Raw genomic sequence first — 18,715 nt, forward strand, 5'->3', positions numbered from 1 at the left:
GCATGATTACTCGCTGCTATATTTTATTCAGATTGCTATTACCACTCATATACATCCATATTACTTGTATTTCACTATCTCTTCACCGACTAGTGCACCTATACATCTCACAAGTGTATTAGGTGTGTTGGGGACACAAGAGACTTCTTGTATCGTGATTGCAGGGTTGCTTGAGAGGGATATCTTTGACCTCTTCCTCCCTGAGTTCGATAACCCTTGGGTGATCCACTTAAGGGAAACTTGCTGTTGTTCTACAAACCTATGCTCTTGGAGGCCCAACACTATCTACAAGAATAGAAGCACACGTAGACATCAAGCACTTTTCTGGCGTCGTTGCCGGGGAGGTAAGGTAAAAGGTATTCACATCCTCCGACTACTAAGCTATCTCCTAGTCTTGTTGCCGGTGTGTGAGTGCTCGAAGCTATTTCCTTTAGATCCTGCAATTTCATCTTTTTGTTTCTTGTTTTTATTTTTCACTAGTTAGGCATAATGGAAAACAACAATGAGCTTTTTAATCTATTTCCTGAGTTAAGATATGAATTGTTTGATGCGAAAATTAAAAAACCTATGGAACCTTATCCGCATGATAGTAGCAATGTTATTAGTATGAATGCAATTACTGCTAATGCTATGGAAAAGTCTAAGCTTGGGGAAGCTAGTTTATATAAAAATAATCTTTTTTGCTCCTCAGCTTTGGAAGAAATATTTTGCCCTGATAATGCTTTATCCCCCATATGCGATAACTCTAATGATGCTTCTGATATTTTAAATCCATCTGCTGAAAGTATTCCATATAAAATACGTATGAAAATTATTGAACATGTTATGGATAACCGCTATGAAGGGGATGGAACTGTCCATCCTGGAGATCATTTACTGTTTTTGCATGAATTATGCGGGTTATTCAAGTGTGCAGGTATCTCTATGGATGAAGTGAAGAAGAAACTATTCTCTATGTCGTTGTCTGGTAAAGCGGCGCATTGGTATAAATTGCTGAAGAATAGTCATTCTCTTGATTGGGAGGAAATTTTACCTCTCTTTTATTCTAAATTTTATCCTCCTCATGAAGTGCAACTGATAGAAATTACATTTATAACTTTTATCCTCGTGATGGAGAGAGTATCTCCCAAGCATGGGGGAGATTGAAGTCACTAATGCTCAAATGTCCCATTCATGAGCTCCCCCGTAATGTTATTATTAATAATTTTTATGCAAGGCTTTCAGGACACCACAAGGACTATCTAGATGCCTGTTTGGAGGGATCTTTCACAAGCAACGAGGTTGAAGCTAGGTGGGATCTTCTTGACCGGATTGAGGAGAACGCTGAAGATTGGGAGAACGACAAAGGTAAAGAGTCAGGTATAAATTATGATTATGAATGCATTGAAACTTTTATGGATACTGATAAAATTCGAAATATGAGTGATACTTATGGTCTTGACTCTCAAGTTGTTGCAAATCTTTATAAAGATTTTGCCTCTCATTTTGAACTGCCTAGGAAGAATTTTGATAAGTATCATAAACCTTTTAAAGACACTTGCATGAAGGATGAAACTGTTATTAATGATTGCAATGAACATGCCCAAACTTCTGTTTCTTATAAGCATGTTAATTTTTGTGGAATGCATAGACCCTGTGGAATTAATCAAATCGAAGATGAATATTGTATCCACCATATGAATGAAAAAACTAGAAAGTGGTCTAAGGCTCTAGATGATCTTGGTAAAAAGGTTTGTGCCATCTATCCTTTTATTTGCGAACTTTGCCATAGAGTGGGTCATTTTAATTTTCAATGCTCCTCCAATGATAATTCGAACCCCATGAGTGCTGCAAATTTGTATTGTGATGATGAAATTACTCCTAATCAGCATGATGAACTTACTTTATTTTTGTGGTGTGAAGAGTTATCAAGAAAAATCTCTTTGTTACATATGAGTGATCTTGATATTGATGATGTCCTGCGTGGGTGTTTTTCTTATTGCATTGATAATCGCCATACAAATACTTACATACAAAATATTTTAGAAGATGACACTTTGCCAAAATATGATAGGACCGCTGTGTGTTTTGAACTTATTAATGAAAAGGAGGAATCCTCCCAAGTTTCTTCTATTGTTTCTGGAAACAGATCAGGTTATGTGGAGGAGCCCCTCATCAAGCCTCTCCCCGCTAAAGAAGGGAACGAGGAGAAAGAAAAGAAGAAGAAGAAGGGAACGAAAAAGAAGAAGAAGAAGAAGAAGGGGAATAAAGAGAAAGAGGTAATGGCATATCCCCGCGTGTATGAGATAACGATAGGTAACTGTAAGTATGTTGCTCCTAATGATTATTATGATAATGAATCTGAGTACAATGATCTTCCTATGCCCTTTACCTACATTAGTGATCATGATTTGAAAGAGCACACTACTTTTGATATTGGAAATCTCTGGGAAACTAATTCTGAAAATGATGATGTTAATAATTGCCATAGTATCAGTACTATCCATGCTTCCTCCCATAATGATATAGAAAGCTCTACGTTTGGGGATGAGGTGTTTGAAAATCCTTTTGCTACTGATCATTATATGTTTGATACATCTCTTTCTAGTAACAACGATGGTATGGTCACAGACGAACATACTGTGAAAGATAACTATTCTATTTCTTATGATGACACTATGCCTCCAATCTTTGATGATTATTATAAAGAATGCTATGATATAGGTTATAACTATCCTTATGTAACTTTTCATAGTTATGATTGGATTGCTAAAAACAATTCCCTTAGTATGCAACTTGTTTACCATGTTCAAATTCTTGATAATAATCTTGCTCCAATTACTATTAATGAGAAGAACTCTTCTTATGCCAAAATTAATGATACCTTTATGCATATGAACCATGATAAGAATGTTTTAAGTGATGGTTATATTGTGGATTTTATCAATGATGCTACTGAAAGTTATTATGAGAGAGGGAAACATGGTTATATGCATCTTAATAATATTAAGTTTCCCCTCTCTATGTTGAGAATCTTGAAGTTACTCGTGTTTTATCTTCCTATGCTTGTCACTTTGTTCTTCATGAATTCATTTGTGTACAAGATTCCTATGCATAGGAAGTGGGTTAGACTTAAATGTGTTTTGAACTTGATTTTTGATGCTCTCTTTTGCTTCAACTCTTATGTCTTGCGAGTGCATCATTAAAATTGTTGAGCCCATCTTAATGGCTATAAAGAAAGCACTTCTTGGGAGATAACCCATGTGTTTATTTTGCTACTGTTTTGTTGTGTTTTGGAAGTTGTTACTACTGTAGCAACCTCTCCTTATCTCTATTTTATTGCAATATTGTGCCAAGTGAAGTCTCTAATAGAAGGTTGATGCTAGATTTGGATTTCTGCTCAGAAACAGATTTCTTAATGTCACGAATCTGGGTATGATTCTCTGTAGGTAACTCAGAAAAATCTGCCAATTTACGTGCGTGATCCTCAGATATGTATGCAACTTTCATTCAATTTTAGCATTTTCATCTGAGCAAGTCTGGTGCCCCATAAAAATTCGTCTTTACGGACTGTTCTGTTTTGACAGATTCTGCCTTTTATTTCTCATTGCCTATTTTGCTAAGTTGGATGGATTTCTTTATTCCATTAACTTTCAGTAGCTTTGTGAAATGTCCAGAAGTGTTAAGAATGATTGTGTCACCTCTGAATATGTGAATTTTTGATTATGCACTAACCCTCTAATGAGTTTGTTTTGAGTTTGGTGTGGAGGAAGTTTTCAAGGGTCAAGAGAGGAGGATGATACAATATGATCAAGAAGAGTGAAAAGTCTAAGCTTGGGGATGCCCCCGTGGCTCATCCCTGCATATTTCAAGAAGACTCAAGCATCTAAGCTTGGGGATGCCCAAGGCATCCCCTTCTTCATCGACAACTTATCAGGTCACCTCTAGTGAAACTATATTTTTATTCCGTCACATCTTATGTACTTTACTTGGAGCGTCTGTGTGCTTTTATTTTCGTTTTGTTATTTTCTTTCTCTGAATAAATTCATGCTTATGTGGGAAAGAGACACGCTCCGCTCGTTCATATGAACACTAGTGTTCTTAGCTTTACTTTTAATGTTCATGGCGAAGGTTAAAAACTGCTTCGTTAATTGTTATATGGTTGGAAACAGAAAATGCTACATGTGGTAAATGGTATAATGTCTTGAATAATTTGATACTTGGCAATTGTTGTGCTCATATAGATCATGTTTAAGCTCTTGCATCATGTACTTTGCACCCATTAATGAAGAACTACACAGAGCTTGTTAAAATTTGGTTTGCATGATTAGTTTCTCTAGAGTCTAGATATTTTCTGGTTAAGGTGTTTGAACAACAAGGAGACGATGTAAAGTCTTATAATGCTTGCAATATGGTCATATGTAAGCTTTGCTGCAACGTTTTATACTTGAGTTTGCTTCAAACAACCTTGCTAGCCTAGCCTTGTATTGAGAGGAATTCTTCTCGTGTATCCAAATCCTTGAGCCAATAACCATGCCATTTGTGTCCACCATACCTACCTACTACATGGTATTTCTCTGCCATTCCAAAGTAAACTACTTGAGTGCTACCTTTAAAATTCTATCCTTTGTCTTTCCAATATATAGCTCATGGGAAAATAGCCTTAAAAACTATTGTGGTGAAGAATATGTACTTATGTATCTTATTTCTTAATAAGTTGCTTGTTGAGCGGTAACCATGCTTCTGGGGACGCCACCAACTATTACACCTTTGTTGAATATCATGTGAGTTGCTATGCATGTTCGTCTTGTCTGAAGTAAGGGTGATTTATCATGATCAAATGGTTTGAGTATGCATATTGTTAGAGAAGAACATTGGGCCGCTAACTAAAGCCATGATCCATGGTGGAAGTTTCAGTTTGGACAATTAATCCTCAATCTCTTATGAGAATATTAACTGTTGTTGAATGCTTATGCATTAAAGAGGAGTCCATTATCTGTTTTCTATGTTGTCCCAGTATGGATGTCTAAGTTGAGAATAATCAAAAGCGAGAAATCCAATGCGAACTTTCTCCTTAGACCTTTGTACTGGCGGCATAGAGGTACCCCTTTGTGACACTTGGTTGAAACATATGCCATGCAATGATAATCCATGTTAATCCAAGCTAATTAGGACAAGGTGCAAGCACTATTGGTATACTATGCATGAGGCTTGCAACTTATAGGATATCTTATACATAACACATATGCTTTATTACTACCGTTGACAAAATTGTTTCTATGTTTTCAAAATGAAAAGCTCTAGCACAAATATTGTAATCCATGCTTCCCTCTGCGAAGGGCCTATCGTTTACTTTATTGTTGAGTCAGTTTACCTACTTCTTTCTATCTCAGAAGCAAACACTTGTATCAACTGTGTGCATTGATTCTTACATGTTTACTTATTGCACTTGTTATATTACTTTGTGTTGACAATTATCCATGAGATATACATGTTGAAGTTGAAAGCAACCGCTGAAACTTATATCTTCCTTTGTGTTGCTTCAATACGTTTACTTTGAATTTATTGCTTTATGAGTAACTCTTATGCAAGACTTATTGATGCTTGTCTTGAAAGTATTATTTATGATAAGTCTTTGTTATATGGTTCAATTGTTTACTCATTGTCTTTACCATTGCTTCGAATCGCTGCATTCATCTCATATGCTTTACAATAGTATTGATCAAGATTATGATAGCATGTCACTTCAGAAATTATCCTTGTTATCGTTTACCTACTCGAGGGCGAGTAGGAACTAAGCTTGGTGATGCTTGATACGTCTCAAACGTATCTATAATTTTTTTATGTTCCATGCTACTTTTATGATGATACTCACATGTTTTATACACATTATATGTCATATTTATGCGTTTTCCGGAACTAACCTATTGACGAGATGCCGAAGGGCCAGTTGTTGTTTTCTGCTGTTTTTGGTTTCGAAATCCTAGTAAGGAAATATTCTCGGAATCGGACGAAATCAACGCCCAGCATCTTAGAATTCCACGAAGCTTCCAGAACACCCGAGAGCCACCAGAGGAGGGCCACAGGGCCACCAGACACCAGGGCGGCGCGGCCCAAGGGGGGGCGCACCCCCCTACTGTGTGGTGGCCCCGTCAGCCTTCCGACTCCGCCTCTTCACCTATTTAAAGCTCCCTGACCTAAATCTTCGATACGAAAAAGCCACGGTACGAGAAACCTTCCAGAGCCGCCGCCATCGCGAAGCCAAGATCTGGGGGATAAGAGTCTCTGTTCCGGCACGCCGCCGGGACGGGGAAGTGCCCCCGGAAGGCATCTCCATCGACACCACCGCCATCTTCATCAACGCTCGCTGTCTCCCATGAGGAGGGAGTAGTTCTCCATCGAGGCTAAGGGCTGTACCGGTAGCTATGTGGTTAATCTCTCTCCTATGTACTTCAATACAATGATCTCATGAGCTGCCTTACATGATTGAGATTCATATGAGCTTTGTATCACTATTCATCTATGTGTTACTCTGGTGATGTTATTAAAGTAGTCTATTCCTCCTCCATGGTGTAATGGTGACAGTAGTGTGCATCATGTAGTACTTGGCGTAGGTTATGATTGTAATCTCTTGTAGATTATGAAGTTAATTATTGCTATGATAGTATTGATGTGATCTATTCCTCCTTCATAGTGTGATGGTGACGGTGTGCATGCTATGTTAGTACTCGGTGTAATTGCGTTGGTCTATCATGCACTCTAAGGTTATTTAAATATGAATATCGAATGTTGTGGAGCTTGTTAACTCTGGCATTGAGGTGCTCTTGTAGCCCTACACAATTAGTGGTGTTCAGCATCCAACAAGAGAGTGTAGAGTGGTTTTATTATGTGATCAAAGTTGAGAGTGTCCACTAGTGAAAGTATGATCCCTAGGCCTTGCTTCTAAGCATCGAAACTCCGTTTATTTACTCTTCTGTTGCATGATTACTCGCTGCTATATTTTATTCAGATTGCTATTACCACTCATATACATCCATATTACTTGTATTTCACTATCTCTTCGCCGAACTAGTGCACCTATACATCTGACAAGTGTATTAGGTGTGTTGGGGACACAAGAGACTTCTTGTATCGTGATTGCTGATGTCTACGGGTGCTTCTATTCTTGTAGACAGTGTTGGGCCTCCAAGAGCAGAGGTTTGTAGAACAGCAGCAAGTTTCCCTTAAGTGGATCACCCAAGGTTTATCGAACTCAGGGAGGAAGAGGTCAAAGATATCCCTCTCAAGCAACCCTGCGATCACAATGCAAGAAGTCTCTTGTGTCCCCAACACACCTAATACACTTGTCAGATGTATAGGTGCACTAGTTCGGCGAAGAGATAGTGAGATGCAATTAATATGGATGAGTATGAGTGATAATAGCAATCTGAATAAAATATGGCAGCGAGTAAACATGCAACAAAACAGTAAACAAACGGAGATTCGATGCTTGGAAGCAAGGCCTAGGGATCTTGCTTTCACTAGTGGACACTCTCAACAATGATCACATAATAGAACCACTCTACACTCCGTTGTTGGATGATGAACACCACTAATTGTGTAGGATTACACGAACCCTCAATGCCGGAGTTAACAAGCTCCACAATATTCGATATTCATGTTTAAATAACCGTAGAGTGCAAGATAGATCAACACAATTACACCGAGAACTAACATAGCATGCACACTGTCACCATCACACTATGAAGGAGGCATAGATCACATCAATACTATCATAGCAATAGTTAACTTCATAATCTACAAGAGATCACAATCATAACCTACGCCAAGTACTACACGATGCACACACTATCACCATTACACCGTGGAGGAGGAATAGAGTACTTTAATAACATCACTAGAGTAGCACATAGATGATATTCAACTAGATCACATAAAGAGAGAGATGAACCACATAGCTACAACGGAGCCCTCAGCCCCGGGGGTGAATTACTCCCTCCTCATCATGGAGACAGCGATGGCGGTGAAGATGGCGGTGGAGACGGCGGTGGAGATGATTCCGGGGCAATTCCCCGTCCCGGCAGGGTGCCGGAACAGAGACTTCTGTCCCCCGAATTGGAGTTTCGCGATGGCGGCGGCTCTGGAAGGTTTTCTCTGGTTTCGTCGAACGGGGTCGAGGATTTAGGTCAGGGACGACTAAATAGGCGAAGAGGCGGAGTCGGAGGGGCCACGAGGGGCCCACACACTAGGGGGGCGCGCCCACCCCCTTGGCCGCGCCGCCCTGTGGGGTGGGGCCCCCTGGCTCCCCTCTGGCCCTTCTTCGGTGCTCTGGAAGCTTCCGGGAAAAATAGGATGTTGGGCGTTGATTTCGTCCGATTCCGAGAATATTTCCTTTCTAGGATTTCTGAAACCAAAAACAGCAGAAAACAGCAACTGGCACTTCGGCATCTCGTTAATAGGTTAGTTCCGGAAAATGCATCAAAACGATATAAAGTGTGAACAAAACATGTAGGTATTGTCATAAAACAAGCATGGAACATAAGAAATTATAGATACGTTTGGGACGTATCAAGCATCCCCAAGCTTAGTTCCTACTCGCCCTCGAGTAGGTAAACGATAACAAAGATAATTTCTTAAGTGACATGCTATCATAATATTGATCAATACAATTGTAAAGCATATGTAATGAATGCAGCGATTCAAAGCAATGGTAAAGATAATGATTAAACAATTGAATCATATAGCAAAGACTTTTCATGAATAGTACTTTCGAGACAAGCATCAATAAGTCTTGCATAAGAGTTACTCATAAAGCAATAGATTCAAAGTAAAGACATTGAAGCAACACTACGGAAGATTAAGTTTCAGCGGTTGCTTTCAACTTGTAACATGTATATCTCATGGATAGTTGTCAATGCAAAGCAATATAACAAGTGCAAATAAGCAAGCATGTAAGAATCAATGCACAGTTAACACAAGTGTTTGCTTCTAAGATAGAGAGAAATGGGTAAACTGACTCAACATAAAAATAGAAGAATGGCCCTTCACAGAGGGAAGCATTGATTGCTATATTTGTGCTAGAGCTTTGGTTTTGAGAACAAGAAACAATTTTGTCAACGGTAGTAATAAAGCATATGCATTATGTAAATTATATCCTACAAGTTGCAAGCCTCATGCATAGTATACTAATAGTGCCCGCACCTTGTCCTAATTAGCTCGGATTACCTGGATTATCATCGCAATACATATGTTTTAACCAAGTGTCACAAAGGGGTACTGATACGTCTCCAACGTATCTATAATTTCTGATGTTCCATGCTTGTTTTCTGAAAATACCTACATGTTTTGTTCACACTTTATGATGATTTTATGTGTTTTCCGGAACTAATCTATTGACGAGATGCCGAAGTGCTAGTTCATGTTTTCTGCTGTTTTTGGTTTCAGAAATCCTAGTAAGGAAATATTCTCGGAATTGGACGAAATCAACGCCCAGCATCTTAGAATTGCATGAAGCTTCCAGAACACCCGAGAGCCACCGCGAGGAGGGCCACGTGGGCCCCCGATGATAGGCCGGCGCGGCCGAGGGGTGGGCCGCGCCCCCTATGTGTGTCGCCGCATCGTCGACCTTCCGACTCCGCCTCTTCGCCTATTTAAAGGTCCCCGACCTAAATCCTCGATACGGAAAAGCCACGGTACGAGAAACCTTCCGGAGCCGCCGCCATCGCGAAGCCAAGATCCGGGGGACAGGAGTCTCTGTTCCGCACGCCGCCGGGACGGGGAAGTGCCCCCGGAAGGCTCCTCCATCGACACCACCGCCATCTTCATCACCGTTGCTGTCTCCCATGAGGAGGGAGTAGTTCTCCATCGAGGCTAAGGGTTGTACCGGTAGCTATGTGGTTAATCTCTCTCCTATGTACTTCAATACAATGATCTCATGAGCTGCCTTACATGATTGAGATTCATATGAGTTTTGTATCACTATTCATCTATGTGCTACTCTAGTGATGTTATTAAAGTAGCTCTATTCCTCCTCGCACGGTGTAATGGTGACGAGTGTGTGCATCGTGTAGTACTTGGCGTAGGTTATGATTGTAATCTCTTGTAGATTATGAAGTTAATTATTGCTATGATAGTATTGATGTGATCTATGCCTCCTTCATAGTGTGATGGTGATAGTGTGCATGCTATGTTAGTACTTGGTTTAGTTGTGTTGATCTATCTGTGCACTCTAAGGTTATTTAAACATGAATATCGAATATTGTGGAGCTTGTTAACTCCGGCATTGAGGGTTCGTGTAATCCTACACAATTAGTGGTGTTCATCATCCAACAAGAGAGTGTAGAGTAGTCCTATTATGTGATCATTGTTGAGAGTGTCCACTAGTGAAAGCGGGATCCCTAGGCCTTGCTTCCAAGCATCGAATCTCCGTTTGTTTACTTGTTTTGTTGCATGTTTACTCGCTGCCATATTTTATTCAGATTGCTATTACCACTCATATACATCCATATTACTTGCATCTCACTATCTCTTCGCCGAACTAGTGCACCTATACATCTGACAAGTGTATTTGGTGTGTTGGGGACACAAGAGACTTCTTGTTTCGTGATTGCAGGGTTGCTTGAGAGGGATATCTTTGACCTCTTCCTCCCTGAGTTCGATAAACCTTGGGTGATCCACTTAAGGGAAACTTGTTGTTGTTCTACAAACCTCTGCTCTTGGAGGCCCAACACTGTCTACAAGAAATAGAAGCACCCGTAGACATCAAGCACTTTTCTGGCGCCGTTGCCGGGGAGGAAAGGTAAAAGGTACTCACACTCCGGATCTCGGCTACCAAGCTATTTTCCGCCGTTGTAAGTACTCGAAGCTATTTCCTTTAGATCCTGCAATTGCATCTTTTTGTTTCTTGTTTTACACTAGTTAGGCATAATGGAATACAACTATGAGCTTTTTAATTTATTTCCTAAGTTAAGACATGAATTGTGTGATGCGAAAATTAAAGAACCTATGGAGCCTCAATTGCATGCTAGTAGCAATGTTATTAGTATGAACGCAATCACTGCTAATGCTATGGATAAGTCTAAGCTTGGGGAAGCTAGTTTTTGTGATCTTTTTAGCTTCCCATCTTTAGGGGGAAAATTTGTTCGATAATGCTTTATCTCCCATATGCGATAACTCTAATGATGCTTGTGATATTTTAAATCCACCTACTGCAAGTACTCGCTTTCAAGATACCCATGAAAATTATTGAACGTGTTATTGATAACCGCTATGAAGGGGATGGAACTGTCCATCCTGGAGATCATTTACTCGTTTTTGCATGAATTATGCGGGTTATTCAAGTGTGCAGGTATCTCTATGGATGAAGTGAGGAAGAAGCTATTCTCTGTTTCGCTGTCTGGTAAAGCGGCGCATTGGTATAAATTGTTGAAGAATAGTCATTCTCTTGGTTGGGAGGAAATTGTATCTCTCTTTTATTCTAAATTTTATCCTCCTCATGAAGTGCATATTGATAGGAATTATATTTATAACTTTTATCCTCGTGATGGAGAGAGTATTTCTCAAGCGTGGGGAGATTGAAGTCACTAATGCTCAAATGTCCCATTCATGAGCTCCCCGTAATGTTATTATTAATAATTTTTATGCAAGGCTTTCGGGACATCACAAGGACTATTCTGGATGCCTGTTCGGAGGGATCTTTCACAAGCAAGGAGGTTGAAGCTAGGTGGGATCTTCTTGATCGGATTGAGGAGAACGCTCGAAGGTTGGGAGAACGACAAAGGTAAAGAGTCGGGTATAAATTATGATTATGAATGCATTGAAGCTTTTATGGATACTGATAAATTTCGAAATATGAGTGCTACCTATGGTCTTGACTCTCAAGTTGATGCAAATCTTTATAAAGCCTTTGCTTCTCATTTTGAATTGCCTAAGAAGAATTTTGATAAGTATCATGAACCTTTTAAAGAGGCTTGCATGAAGAATGAAATTGTTGTTAATGATTGCAATAAGCATGCTCAAACTCCTAAGAATGCTATTTCCTATAAGCATGTTAATTTTTGTGGAATGCATAGACCTTGTGGAATTAATCAAATCGAAGATGAATATTGTATCCATCATATTAATGAAAAAACTAGAAAGTGGTTTAGGGCTCTAGATGATCTTGGTAAAAAAGTTTGTGCCCTCTATCCTTTTATTTGTGAACTTTGCCATGGAGTGGGTCATTTTAATTTTCAATGCTCCTCCAATGATAATTTGAACCCCATGAGTGCTACAAATTTGTATTGTGATGATGAAATTACTCCTAATCAGCATGATGAACTTACTTTATTTTTGTGGTGTGAAGAGCTCTCAAGAAAAATCTCTTTGTTACATATGAGTGATCTTGATATTGATGACGTCCTGCATGGGTGTTTTTCTTATTGCATTGATAATAGCCATACAAATACTTACATACAAAATATTTTAGAAGATGACACCTTGCCAAAATATGATAGGACCGCTGTGTGTTTTGAACTAATTAATGAAAAGGAGGAATCCTCCCAAGTTTCTTCTATTGTTTCGAAAGTAAATCAGGTTATGCGGACAAGCCACCCTTCAAGCCTCTTCCTCCTAAAGAAGGGAACGAGGAGAAGGAAGAGAAGAAGAAGAAGAAGAAGAAGAAGAAGAAGAAGAAGGAGAATAAAGAGAAAGAGGTAACGACATATCCCCGCGTGAATGAGATAACGCTAGGCAACCGTAAGTATGTTGCTCCTAATGATTATTATGATAATGAATCTGAATACAATGATCTTCCTATGCCCTTTACATACATTAGTGATCATGATTTGAAAGAGCACACTACTTTTGATATTGCAAATCTCTGGGAAACTAATTCTGAAAATGATGATGATAATAATTGCCATAGTATCAGTGCTATCCATGCTTCCTCCCATAATGATATAGAAAGCTCTAAGCTTGGGGAAGAGGTGTTTGAAAATCCTTTTGCTACTGATCATTATGTGCTTGATACATCTCCTTCTAATAACAATGATGGTATGGTCACAGATAAACCGATTGTGAAAGATAACTATTCTATTTCTTATGATGACACTGTGCCTCCGACCTTTGATGATTATTATAAAGAATGCTATGATATAGGTTATAACTATCCTTATGAAACTTGTCATAGTTATGATTGGATTGCCAAAAACAATTCCCTTAATATGCAACTTGTTTACCATGTTCAAATTCTTGATAATAATCTTGCTCCAATTACTATTAATGAGAAGAACTCTTCTTATGCCAAAATTAATGATACTTCTATGCATATGAACCATGATAAGAATGTTTTAAGTGATGGGTATATTGTGGATTTCATCAATGATGCTACTGAAAGTTATTATGAGAGAGGGAAACATGGTTATAGGCATCTTAATAATATTAAGTTTCCCCTCTTTATGTTGAGAATCTTGAAGTTACTCATGTTTTATCCTCTTATGCTTGTCACTTGGTTCTTCATGAATTCATTTGTGTACAAGATTCCTTTGCATAGGAAGTGGGTTAGACTTAAATGTGTTTTGAATTTGCTTCTTGATGCTCTCTTTTGCCTCAACTCTTATTTCTTGGGAGTGCATCATTGAAATTATTGAGCCCATCTTAATGGCTATAAAGAAAGAACTTCTTGGGAGATAACCCATGTGTTTATTTTGCTACAGTAATTTTGTTTTATATTTGAGTCTTGGAAGTTGTTACTACTGTAGCAACCTCTCCTATATCTTAGTTTTATTGCATTGTTGTGCCAAGTAAAGTCTTTGATAGTAAGGTTGATACTAGATTTGGATTCACTGCAGTAAACAGATTTCTGTAGGTGACTCGAGACTTAAGTAATTCTCGGTTGACTGAGACTTAGCAAATGCTCTTAGTTTTATAACTTTGTTTCGAGAGAATAATCATCAGGGCTGGCAAACACTTCATTCTCAGTCTGAAACCTAAACATAAATGATGGATGCTATGAGAGTATGAGGCAAACCAAAAGCATGGAGAACGTTGTCATATCTATCAGAACATGTGGTACATTAATGCTTATATGTTATTTCACATAATACATATAGAAATATATGATAAAGATAATTATATTAAAAACGAAACACAAATTTGCATCAATCAATGTATTATTGTTACAAATTTCTCCATATATCCACCATGTACATATCTGTGTACTATATTAAACTTCAAAAGTTTGCGAAACTTCACTATCATGCTTGCTTAAATTTCCGCCGCAATGCGCGGGGTATTATCTAGTGAACATAAGAAAGTTAAACACATCTAGGGTGTCTTGCTGTGGCACTTGATGCATGGCTCAATAAGCTTAAAGTGAACAGTCGAGGGCAAAGCTCCCTCAACATATTTTCTTATAGCGAGGCAAGCTTTTCCTGCTTCCGTTAGAGCCTCCTCACTCATTGACAAACATTTGTCAGACTTGACGAACCTCTTGTCATAACCACGGGTAGTGTCTAGCGTAAGACACTCCAATGACAACGTTTTCTGAACAATATGCCTTGTAAACTCAATCATGCTCCTTGCAGAGCAAAAGCCAGTAATCATCACATCCCTGAGCTTTTCGTGATGGTTATTTGAGAGGCAACGAGGATGCAATGCATCACCATTCAAATCTTCGAGGATCGAATCGTGCCTTATTGCCGGCAGCAAAATCTGCACAACACCATATCGATGAATAATTTCCAATAAAGAAGGATTTCAATTAATACTGTTGTTTATCAGCCCACACTTCCTCAACTAATTTACAATAATAGGTTCACTGCAAACAAAATTCGAATAGAGTTCATGTATATGGTGTCAGCATAAGTAATTTATTTACTATAAAGACGAGAGGATTTTGTACACCCGCATGGGTGTGGGTGTTTCCGTCACCGTCCATTGTGCTTTAAGATTGGGATAAAAAAAAAAGAGAAAGGAATCTTTCCATCTACCATGGTGAGCATGAATCTCGAGAAATAAATGTGAAATAAATGGACGGTGACGGAACCATCCACACCCAAGCGTGGGTGTACAAAAATATTTCCACTATAAAAACAATACTCCTAGATCTTAATAAGTTTTGTAAAATAGTCAATTGCACCACTACCAAACAATAAGAAAAAAAAAACAAGGTGAAATTTTAAAAAGGATGGTATAAATCAACAGAAGCTATTTCCTAGAAGCTATTTCCTGATGAGGAAAACATCTTCATATTCAAAGATAAAATAATTTCAAATAACTACTAGTTGTTTCCGTTATTGATGGCTCACATGGACAAATGAGTACTTACACGCAATATAAAAGTCCTCAAGTTGGGAGAAGCATCAATAAAGGAAACCAGGGAACAAAAATCATAATCCGGGGAATATGTTGGTCTAAGAAGTTCTATCTCCAAGTAATTGAGCTGGAGGAATCTACCAAGCACCATTGGTGTATCAACCGTCTGAAGAAACAGATGCCAAAAAAATCAGCACACCATGTGTAAGCAAGGAAGTGATGATACACACAAAAATTATTCTAAGATACTTTTCAAGTATACAGGACAAGATGTAAATACAGAAGGCTAAGACTGACCTCATCACGTGTTGACAGATAAAGGGATTGGATATTTGGTGCAATAGAAGGAAGCCTGGTAGAAGCATAATATAGCATGTCAGGCTCATATGCACAAGCCATTCCTAATTTACTCACTTGCAATGAAGCTCCAAGTGAGATGTGTATCACACGTCCGTTATAGTTGAAAGTGGAGAGCCTTGGAGCATTGTTTTCAATCATCTCCAGAAGTTTGCAACTCGTCACATCCAAGACATTAAACCGCAAAAGCACACAAGGTATCTTCAAAGAAGTTATATCATCGCACTGCGAAAGGCACAAATACTCCAAAGAGCAACTATTGGACAGGAAGCAACATAGTTCCTCCCCAGTAATGTGAACTGAACTCAAACCCACACTTGTCAAGCTACGCATGGAACCAACTTGCACCACAGAGTGCAAGGAACATTCCGCAAGGAAAATAGAATGCAATGAGCTTCCTTATCTGAAGATAAAAGTGAACACGGGAAGTTGTATTCTATCTCACCACCTTGGGTAATTTGTAGTGTCAATTCTTTAGTTGCGGGCGTAATAGCAATTTCAAGCCACCGGTCAACATAACTAGGGTGAATATTGGAACAAGGGTATGTCACAAGTTTAAATATGTTTAATCCCGTGCCAGCATGATTGTGCATGATGCGGTCAACTCTAGTGATAAATTTCTCTGTTATTACTCCTTTAGATGCATCCTTGTTTAGTCCTAGTGTATTAATATCAAGGATGAGTTTGGGATAGAATCTCCAAGAATGCAGAAAACCACGAGACACACATGCAGCACGAGCAGCATCTCTCATAAGCATGAGAGCATGTATATGATGAAGAATGTCCTGGAAAAACAATCATCAGGGACAAAAGGCATTAGAAAACATTTGCTTCCATGAAATTAACAATACGGGCAAATTAACATCTAATTGGTTGACAATATTTATTTCTTTTAACAAATTACAGATGCATCACCAATTCCTACAACCCAACCATCAGAAATGTGTCCAGTGCTTGAAGCAAAGATGTTTTTATTTTCTTTCACTTAGAGCTACAAAGTTTCATTATTTATCAGCATCTCATACCTCTGGAAAATGGAATTGTGACCCCATTACTTCAGCACATTGAGAACCATCACCTTGGTGACAAGGTGAATCCATAATAGTAGAGGCCGAAGAAGTGGATCCATCATCTGCAGTTCAGTTAGTAGTCACTATACAGCAGGAAGAAAGTCCTAGAATACTGTCAGGAGCGTAGTTGCAAACACCAAAGATGCTATCATTTGATTTTTAAAACACAAGGAAGCTGCTACAGGGCATTTACGTGTGACGCATGACTCTGCTAATATCGCAAACGTCCCACTGCAATACTCCCTTCAGAATGTGCGCTCGCCATTTTTCCTTTAAAACATAGGCCTCCATGTTAGAGTACGTAATGGGCTTGGGCTGGCGGGATAGCCCGTTAGTCTTAGGGTTAATTAGAGATAAGGGTAGTTTTCTTAGGGGTCAAGTAAACCTCTCTATATAAGGAGAGGAGATGTATCAATCTAATCAAGCAAGAATTAAGAAGGAAATCCCTTCCCTCTTGCCACCGGCCGTGGGCAAGGCCCCCGGCCGGCCCTCTAGCAGCTTTCCCAGGTTCGATCATGTCCAGCCCTCCACCGAGTTCTTCCCACCCGCCGCCGCCGCCGCACTCCGACGTCCCCGCCGTTCTCTCCCCGGCGGAGATCACCGCAGCCCTCCGCGATCTCACCACTGCTGTCCAGGAGATCCGCCTCTTCCTGGCCGGTCCCTATGCCGACGCACCAGGCGGTCTCCGTCGCGATCGCCGGGCCGCTGCAGCCTCGACGCCGCTATCGTCGTCGCTGCCACCCGACGCCGGGCTGCTGCAGTCCCCGCTGCCGCTGTCCACCATCTCCGGGCCGGGCCCTACCTTGGCGCCGCAGGTCCCTCTTCTCCAGCAGCTGGCCGCCTTCTTCCCCACCGGGACGCTACAACAGCAACAGCAGCAGCTACCGCCGCCACCAACGCCGCCGCTGCAGCTGCTATCCTCACCGACGTCGTCCCTGCAGTTCGGTGGGCAGCTGCAACAGCAGCAGCAGCTGCCGTCGCCACCAATACCGCAGCAGCGGCTGCCGCCACCGACGCCGTCCCTGCCTTTCGGCGGTGTGGGAGCGACCTTGGCCCCGGGCTCTACATCGACACCGCCCGGGATGCCCTTCCACCAGGCTCGTTTCCCTCCGTCGCCGTCATCGCTTCCGGCTTGGATCGCTATCCGCCACGTGTCCGGCAGCGGCGAGGCCGGAGGCTGCTGCTCACGGCCTCCTAGTGCGTCGGCGTGTGCGGGAGATGCGTGATCTGCAGCTACAGCTCCTCCAAGTTGCGCTTCGTTGCGCAACGGACCTCGATCTCGTCCGCTGCGTCGGGGATCTTGGGCATGCGGTTTCCCCCACGGGCGGGGGACATGATGTTTCTCCCGCGGGCAGCAACCTCAAAGTCCGCGCCATCGACGGTCATCCGGCGGGGAGAAGGCATGGTGTCACCGACGAAGCGCACCGCGTAGCACCACCGCATTCTGCCGCCGGCCGCCGCGCGGGCTCCTTTTGTTCCGCTGGTTTCCATGGGATCCGGGTGGCTGTATAGGAGCATGTCCGGTCGGCGGACGGTGTCCACTTTATGTTCAGGGGTCAAGAATAAAGCGTCTCAGTCCATTTCAGGTTGAGAGTAATAAAACAAGCCGACATGTAAAAGGCTCGTTTTTAGGTGTTAGGTTTTTAGGTGTTAGGTTTGTGTTGCGTCGAGTCATGGTTTGTTTAGATTGCAGCTCGAGGACGAGCTGCATGTCTAGGTGGGGTGTAGTGTTAGAGTACGTAATGGGCTTGGGTCGGCGGTATAGCCCGTTAGTTTTAGGGTGAGATAAGGGTCGTTTTCTTAAGGGTCAAGTAAACCTCTTTATATAAGGGGTCAAGTAAACCTCTTTATATAAGGAGGAGACGTATCAATCTAATCAAGCAAAAATTAAGAAGGAAATCCCTTCCCTCTTGCCACCGGCCGTGGGCAAGGCCCCCGGCCGGCCCTCTCGCGCCATCCCTCTAGCAGCACCATAACACTCCACGAAATAGGGCATATGGGTTTGAGAAAACGAA

The 18,715-nt window shown here is 40.8% G+C and overlaps 1 pseudogene; it reads right to left on the reverse strand.

The window, feature by feature from the left end:
* Positions 1–15,262: 15,262 nt before the first annotated feature.
* On the reverse strand, positions 15,263–17,484 carry LOC124656220 (annotated as a pseudogene).
* Positions 17,485–18,715: the final 1,231 nt, after the last annotated feature.

Source organism: Lolium rigidum, chromosome 5, assembly GCF_022539505.1.
Source record: "Lolium rigidum isolate FL_2022 chromosome 5, APGP_CSIRO_Lrig_0.1, whole genome shotgun sequence".
Classification (NCBI taxonomy): domain Eukaryota; kingdom Viridiplantae; phylum Streptophyta; class Magnoliopsida; order Poales; family Poaceae; genus Lolium; species Lolium rigidum.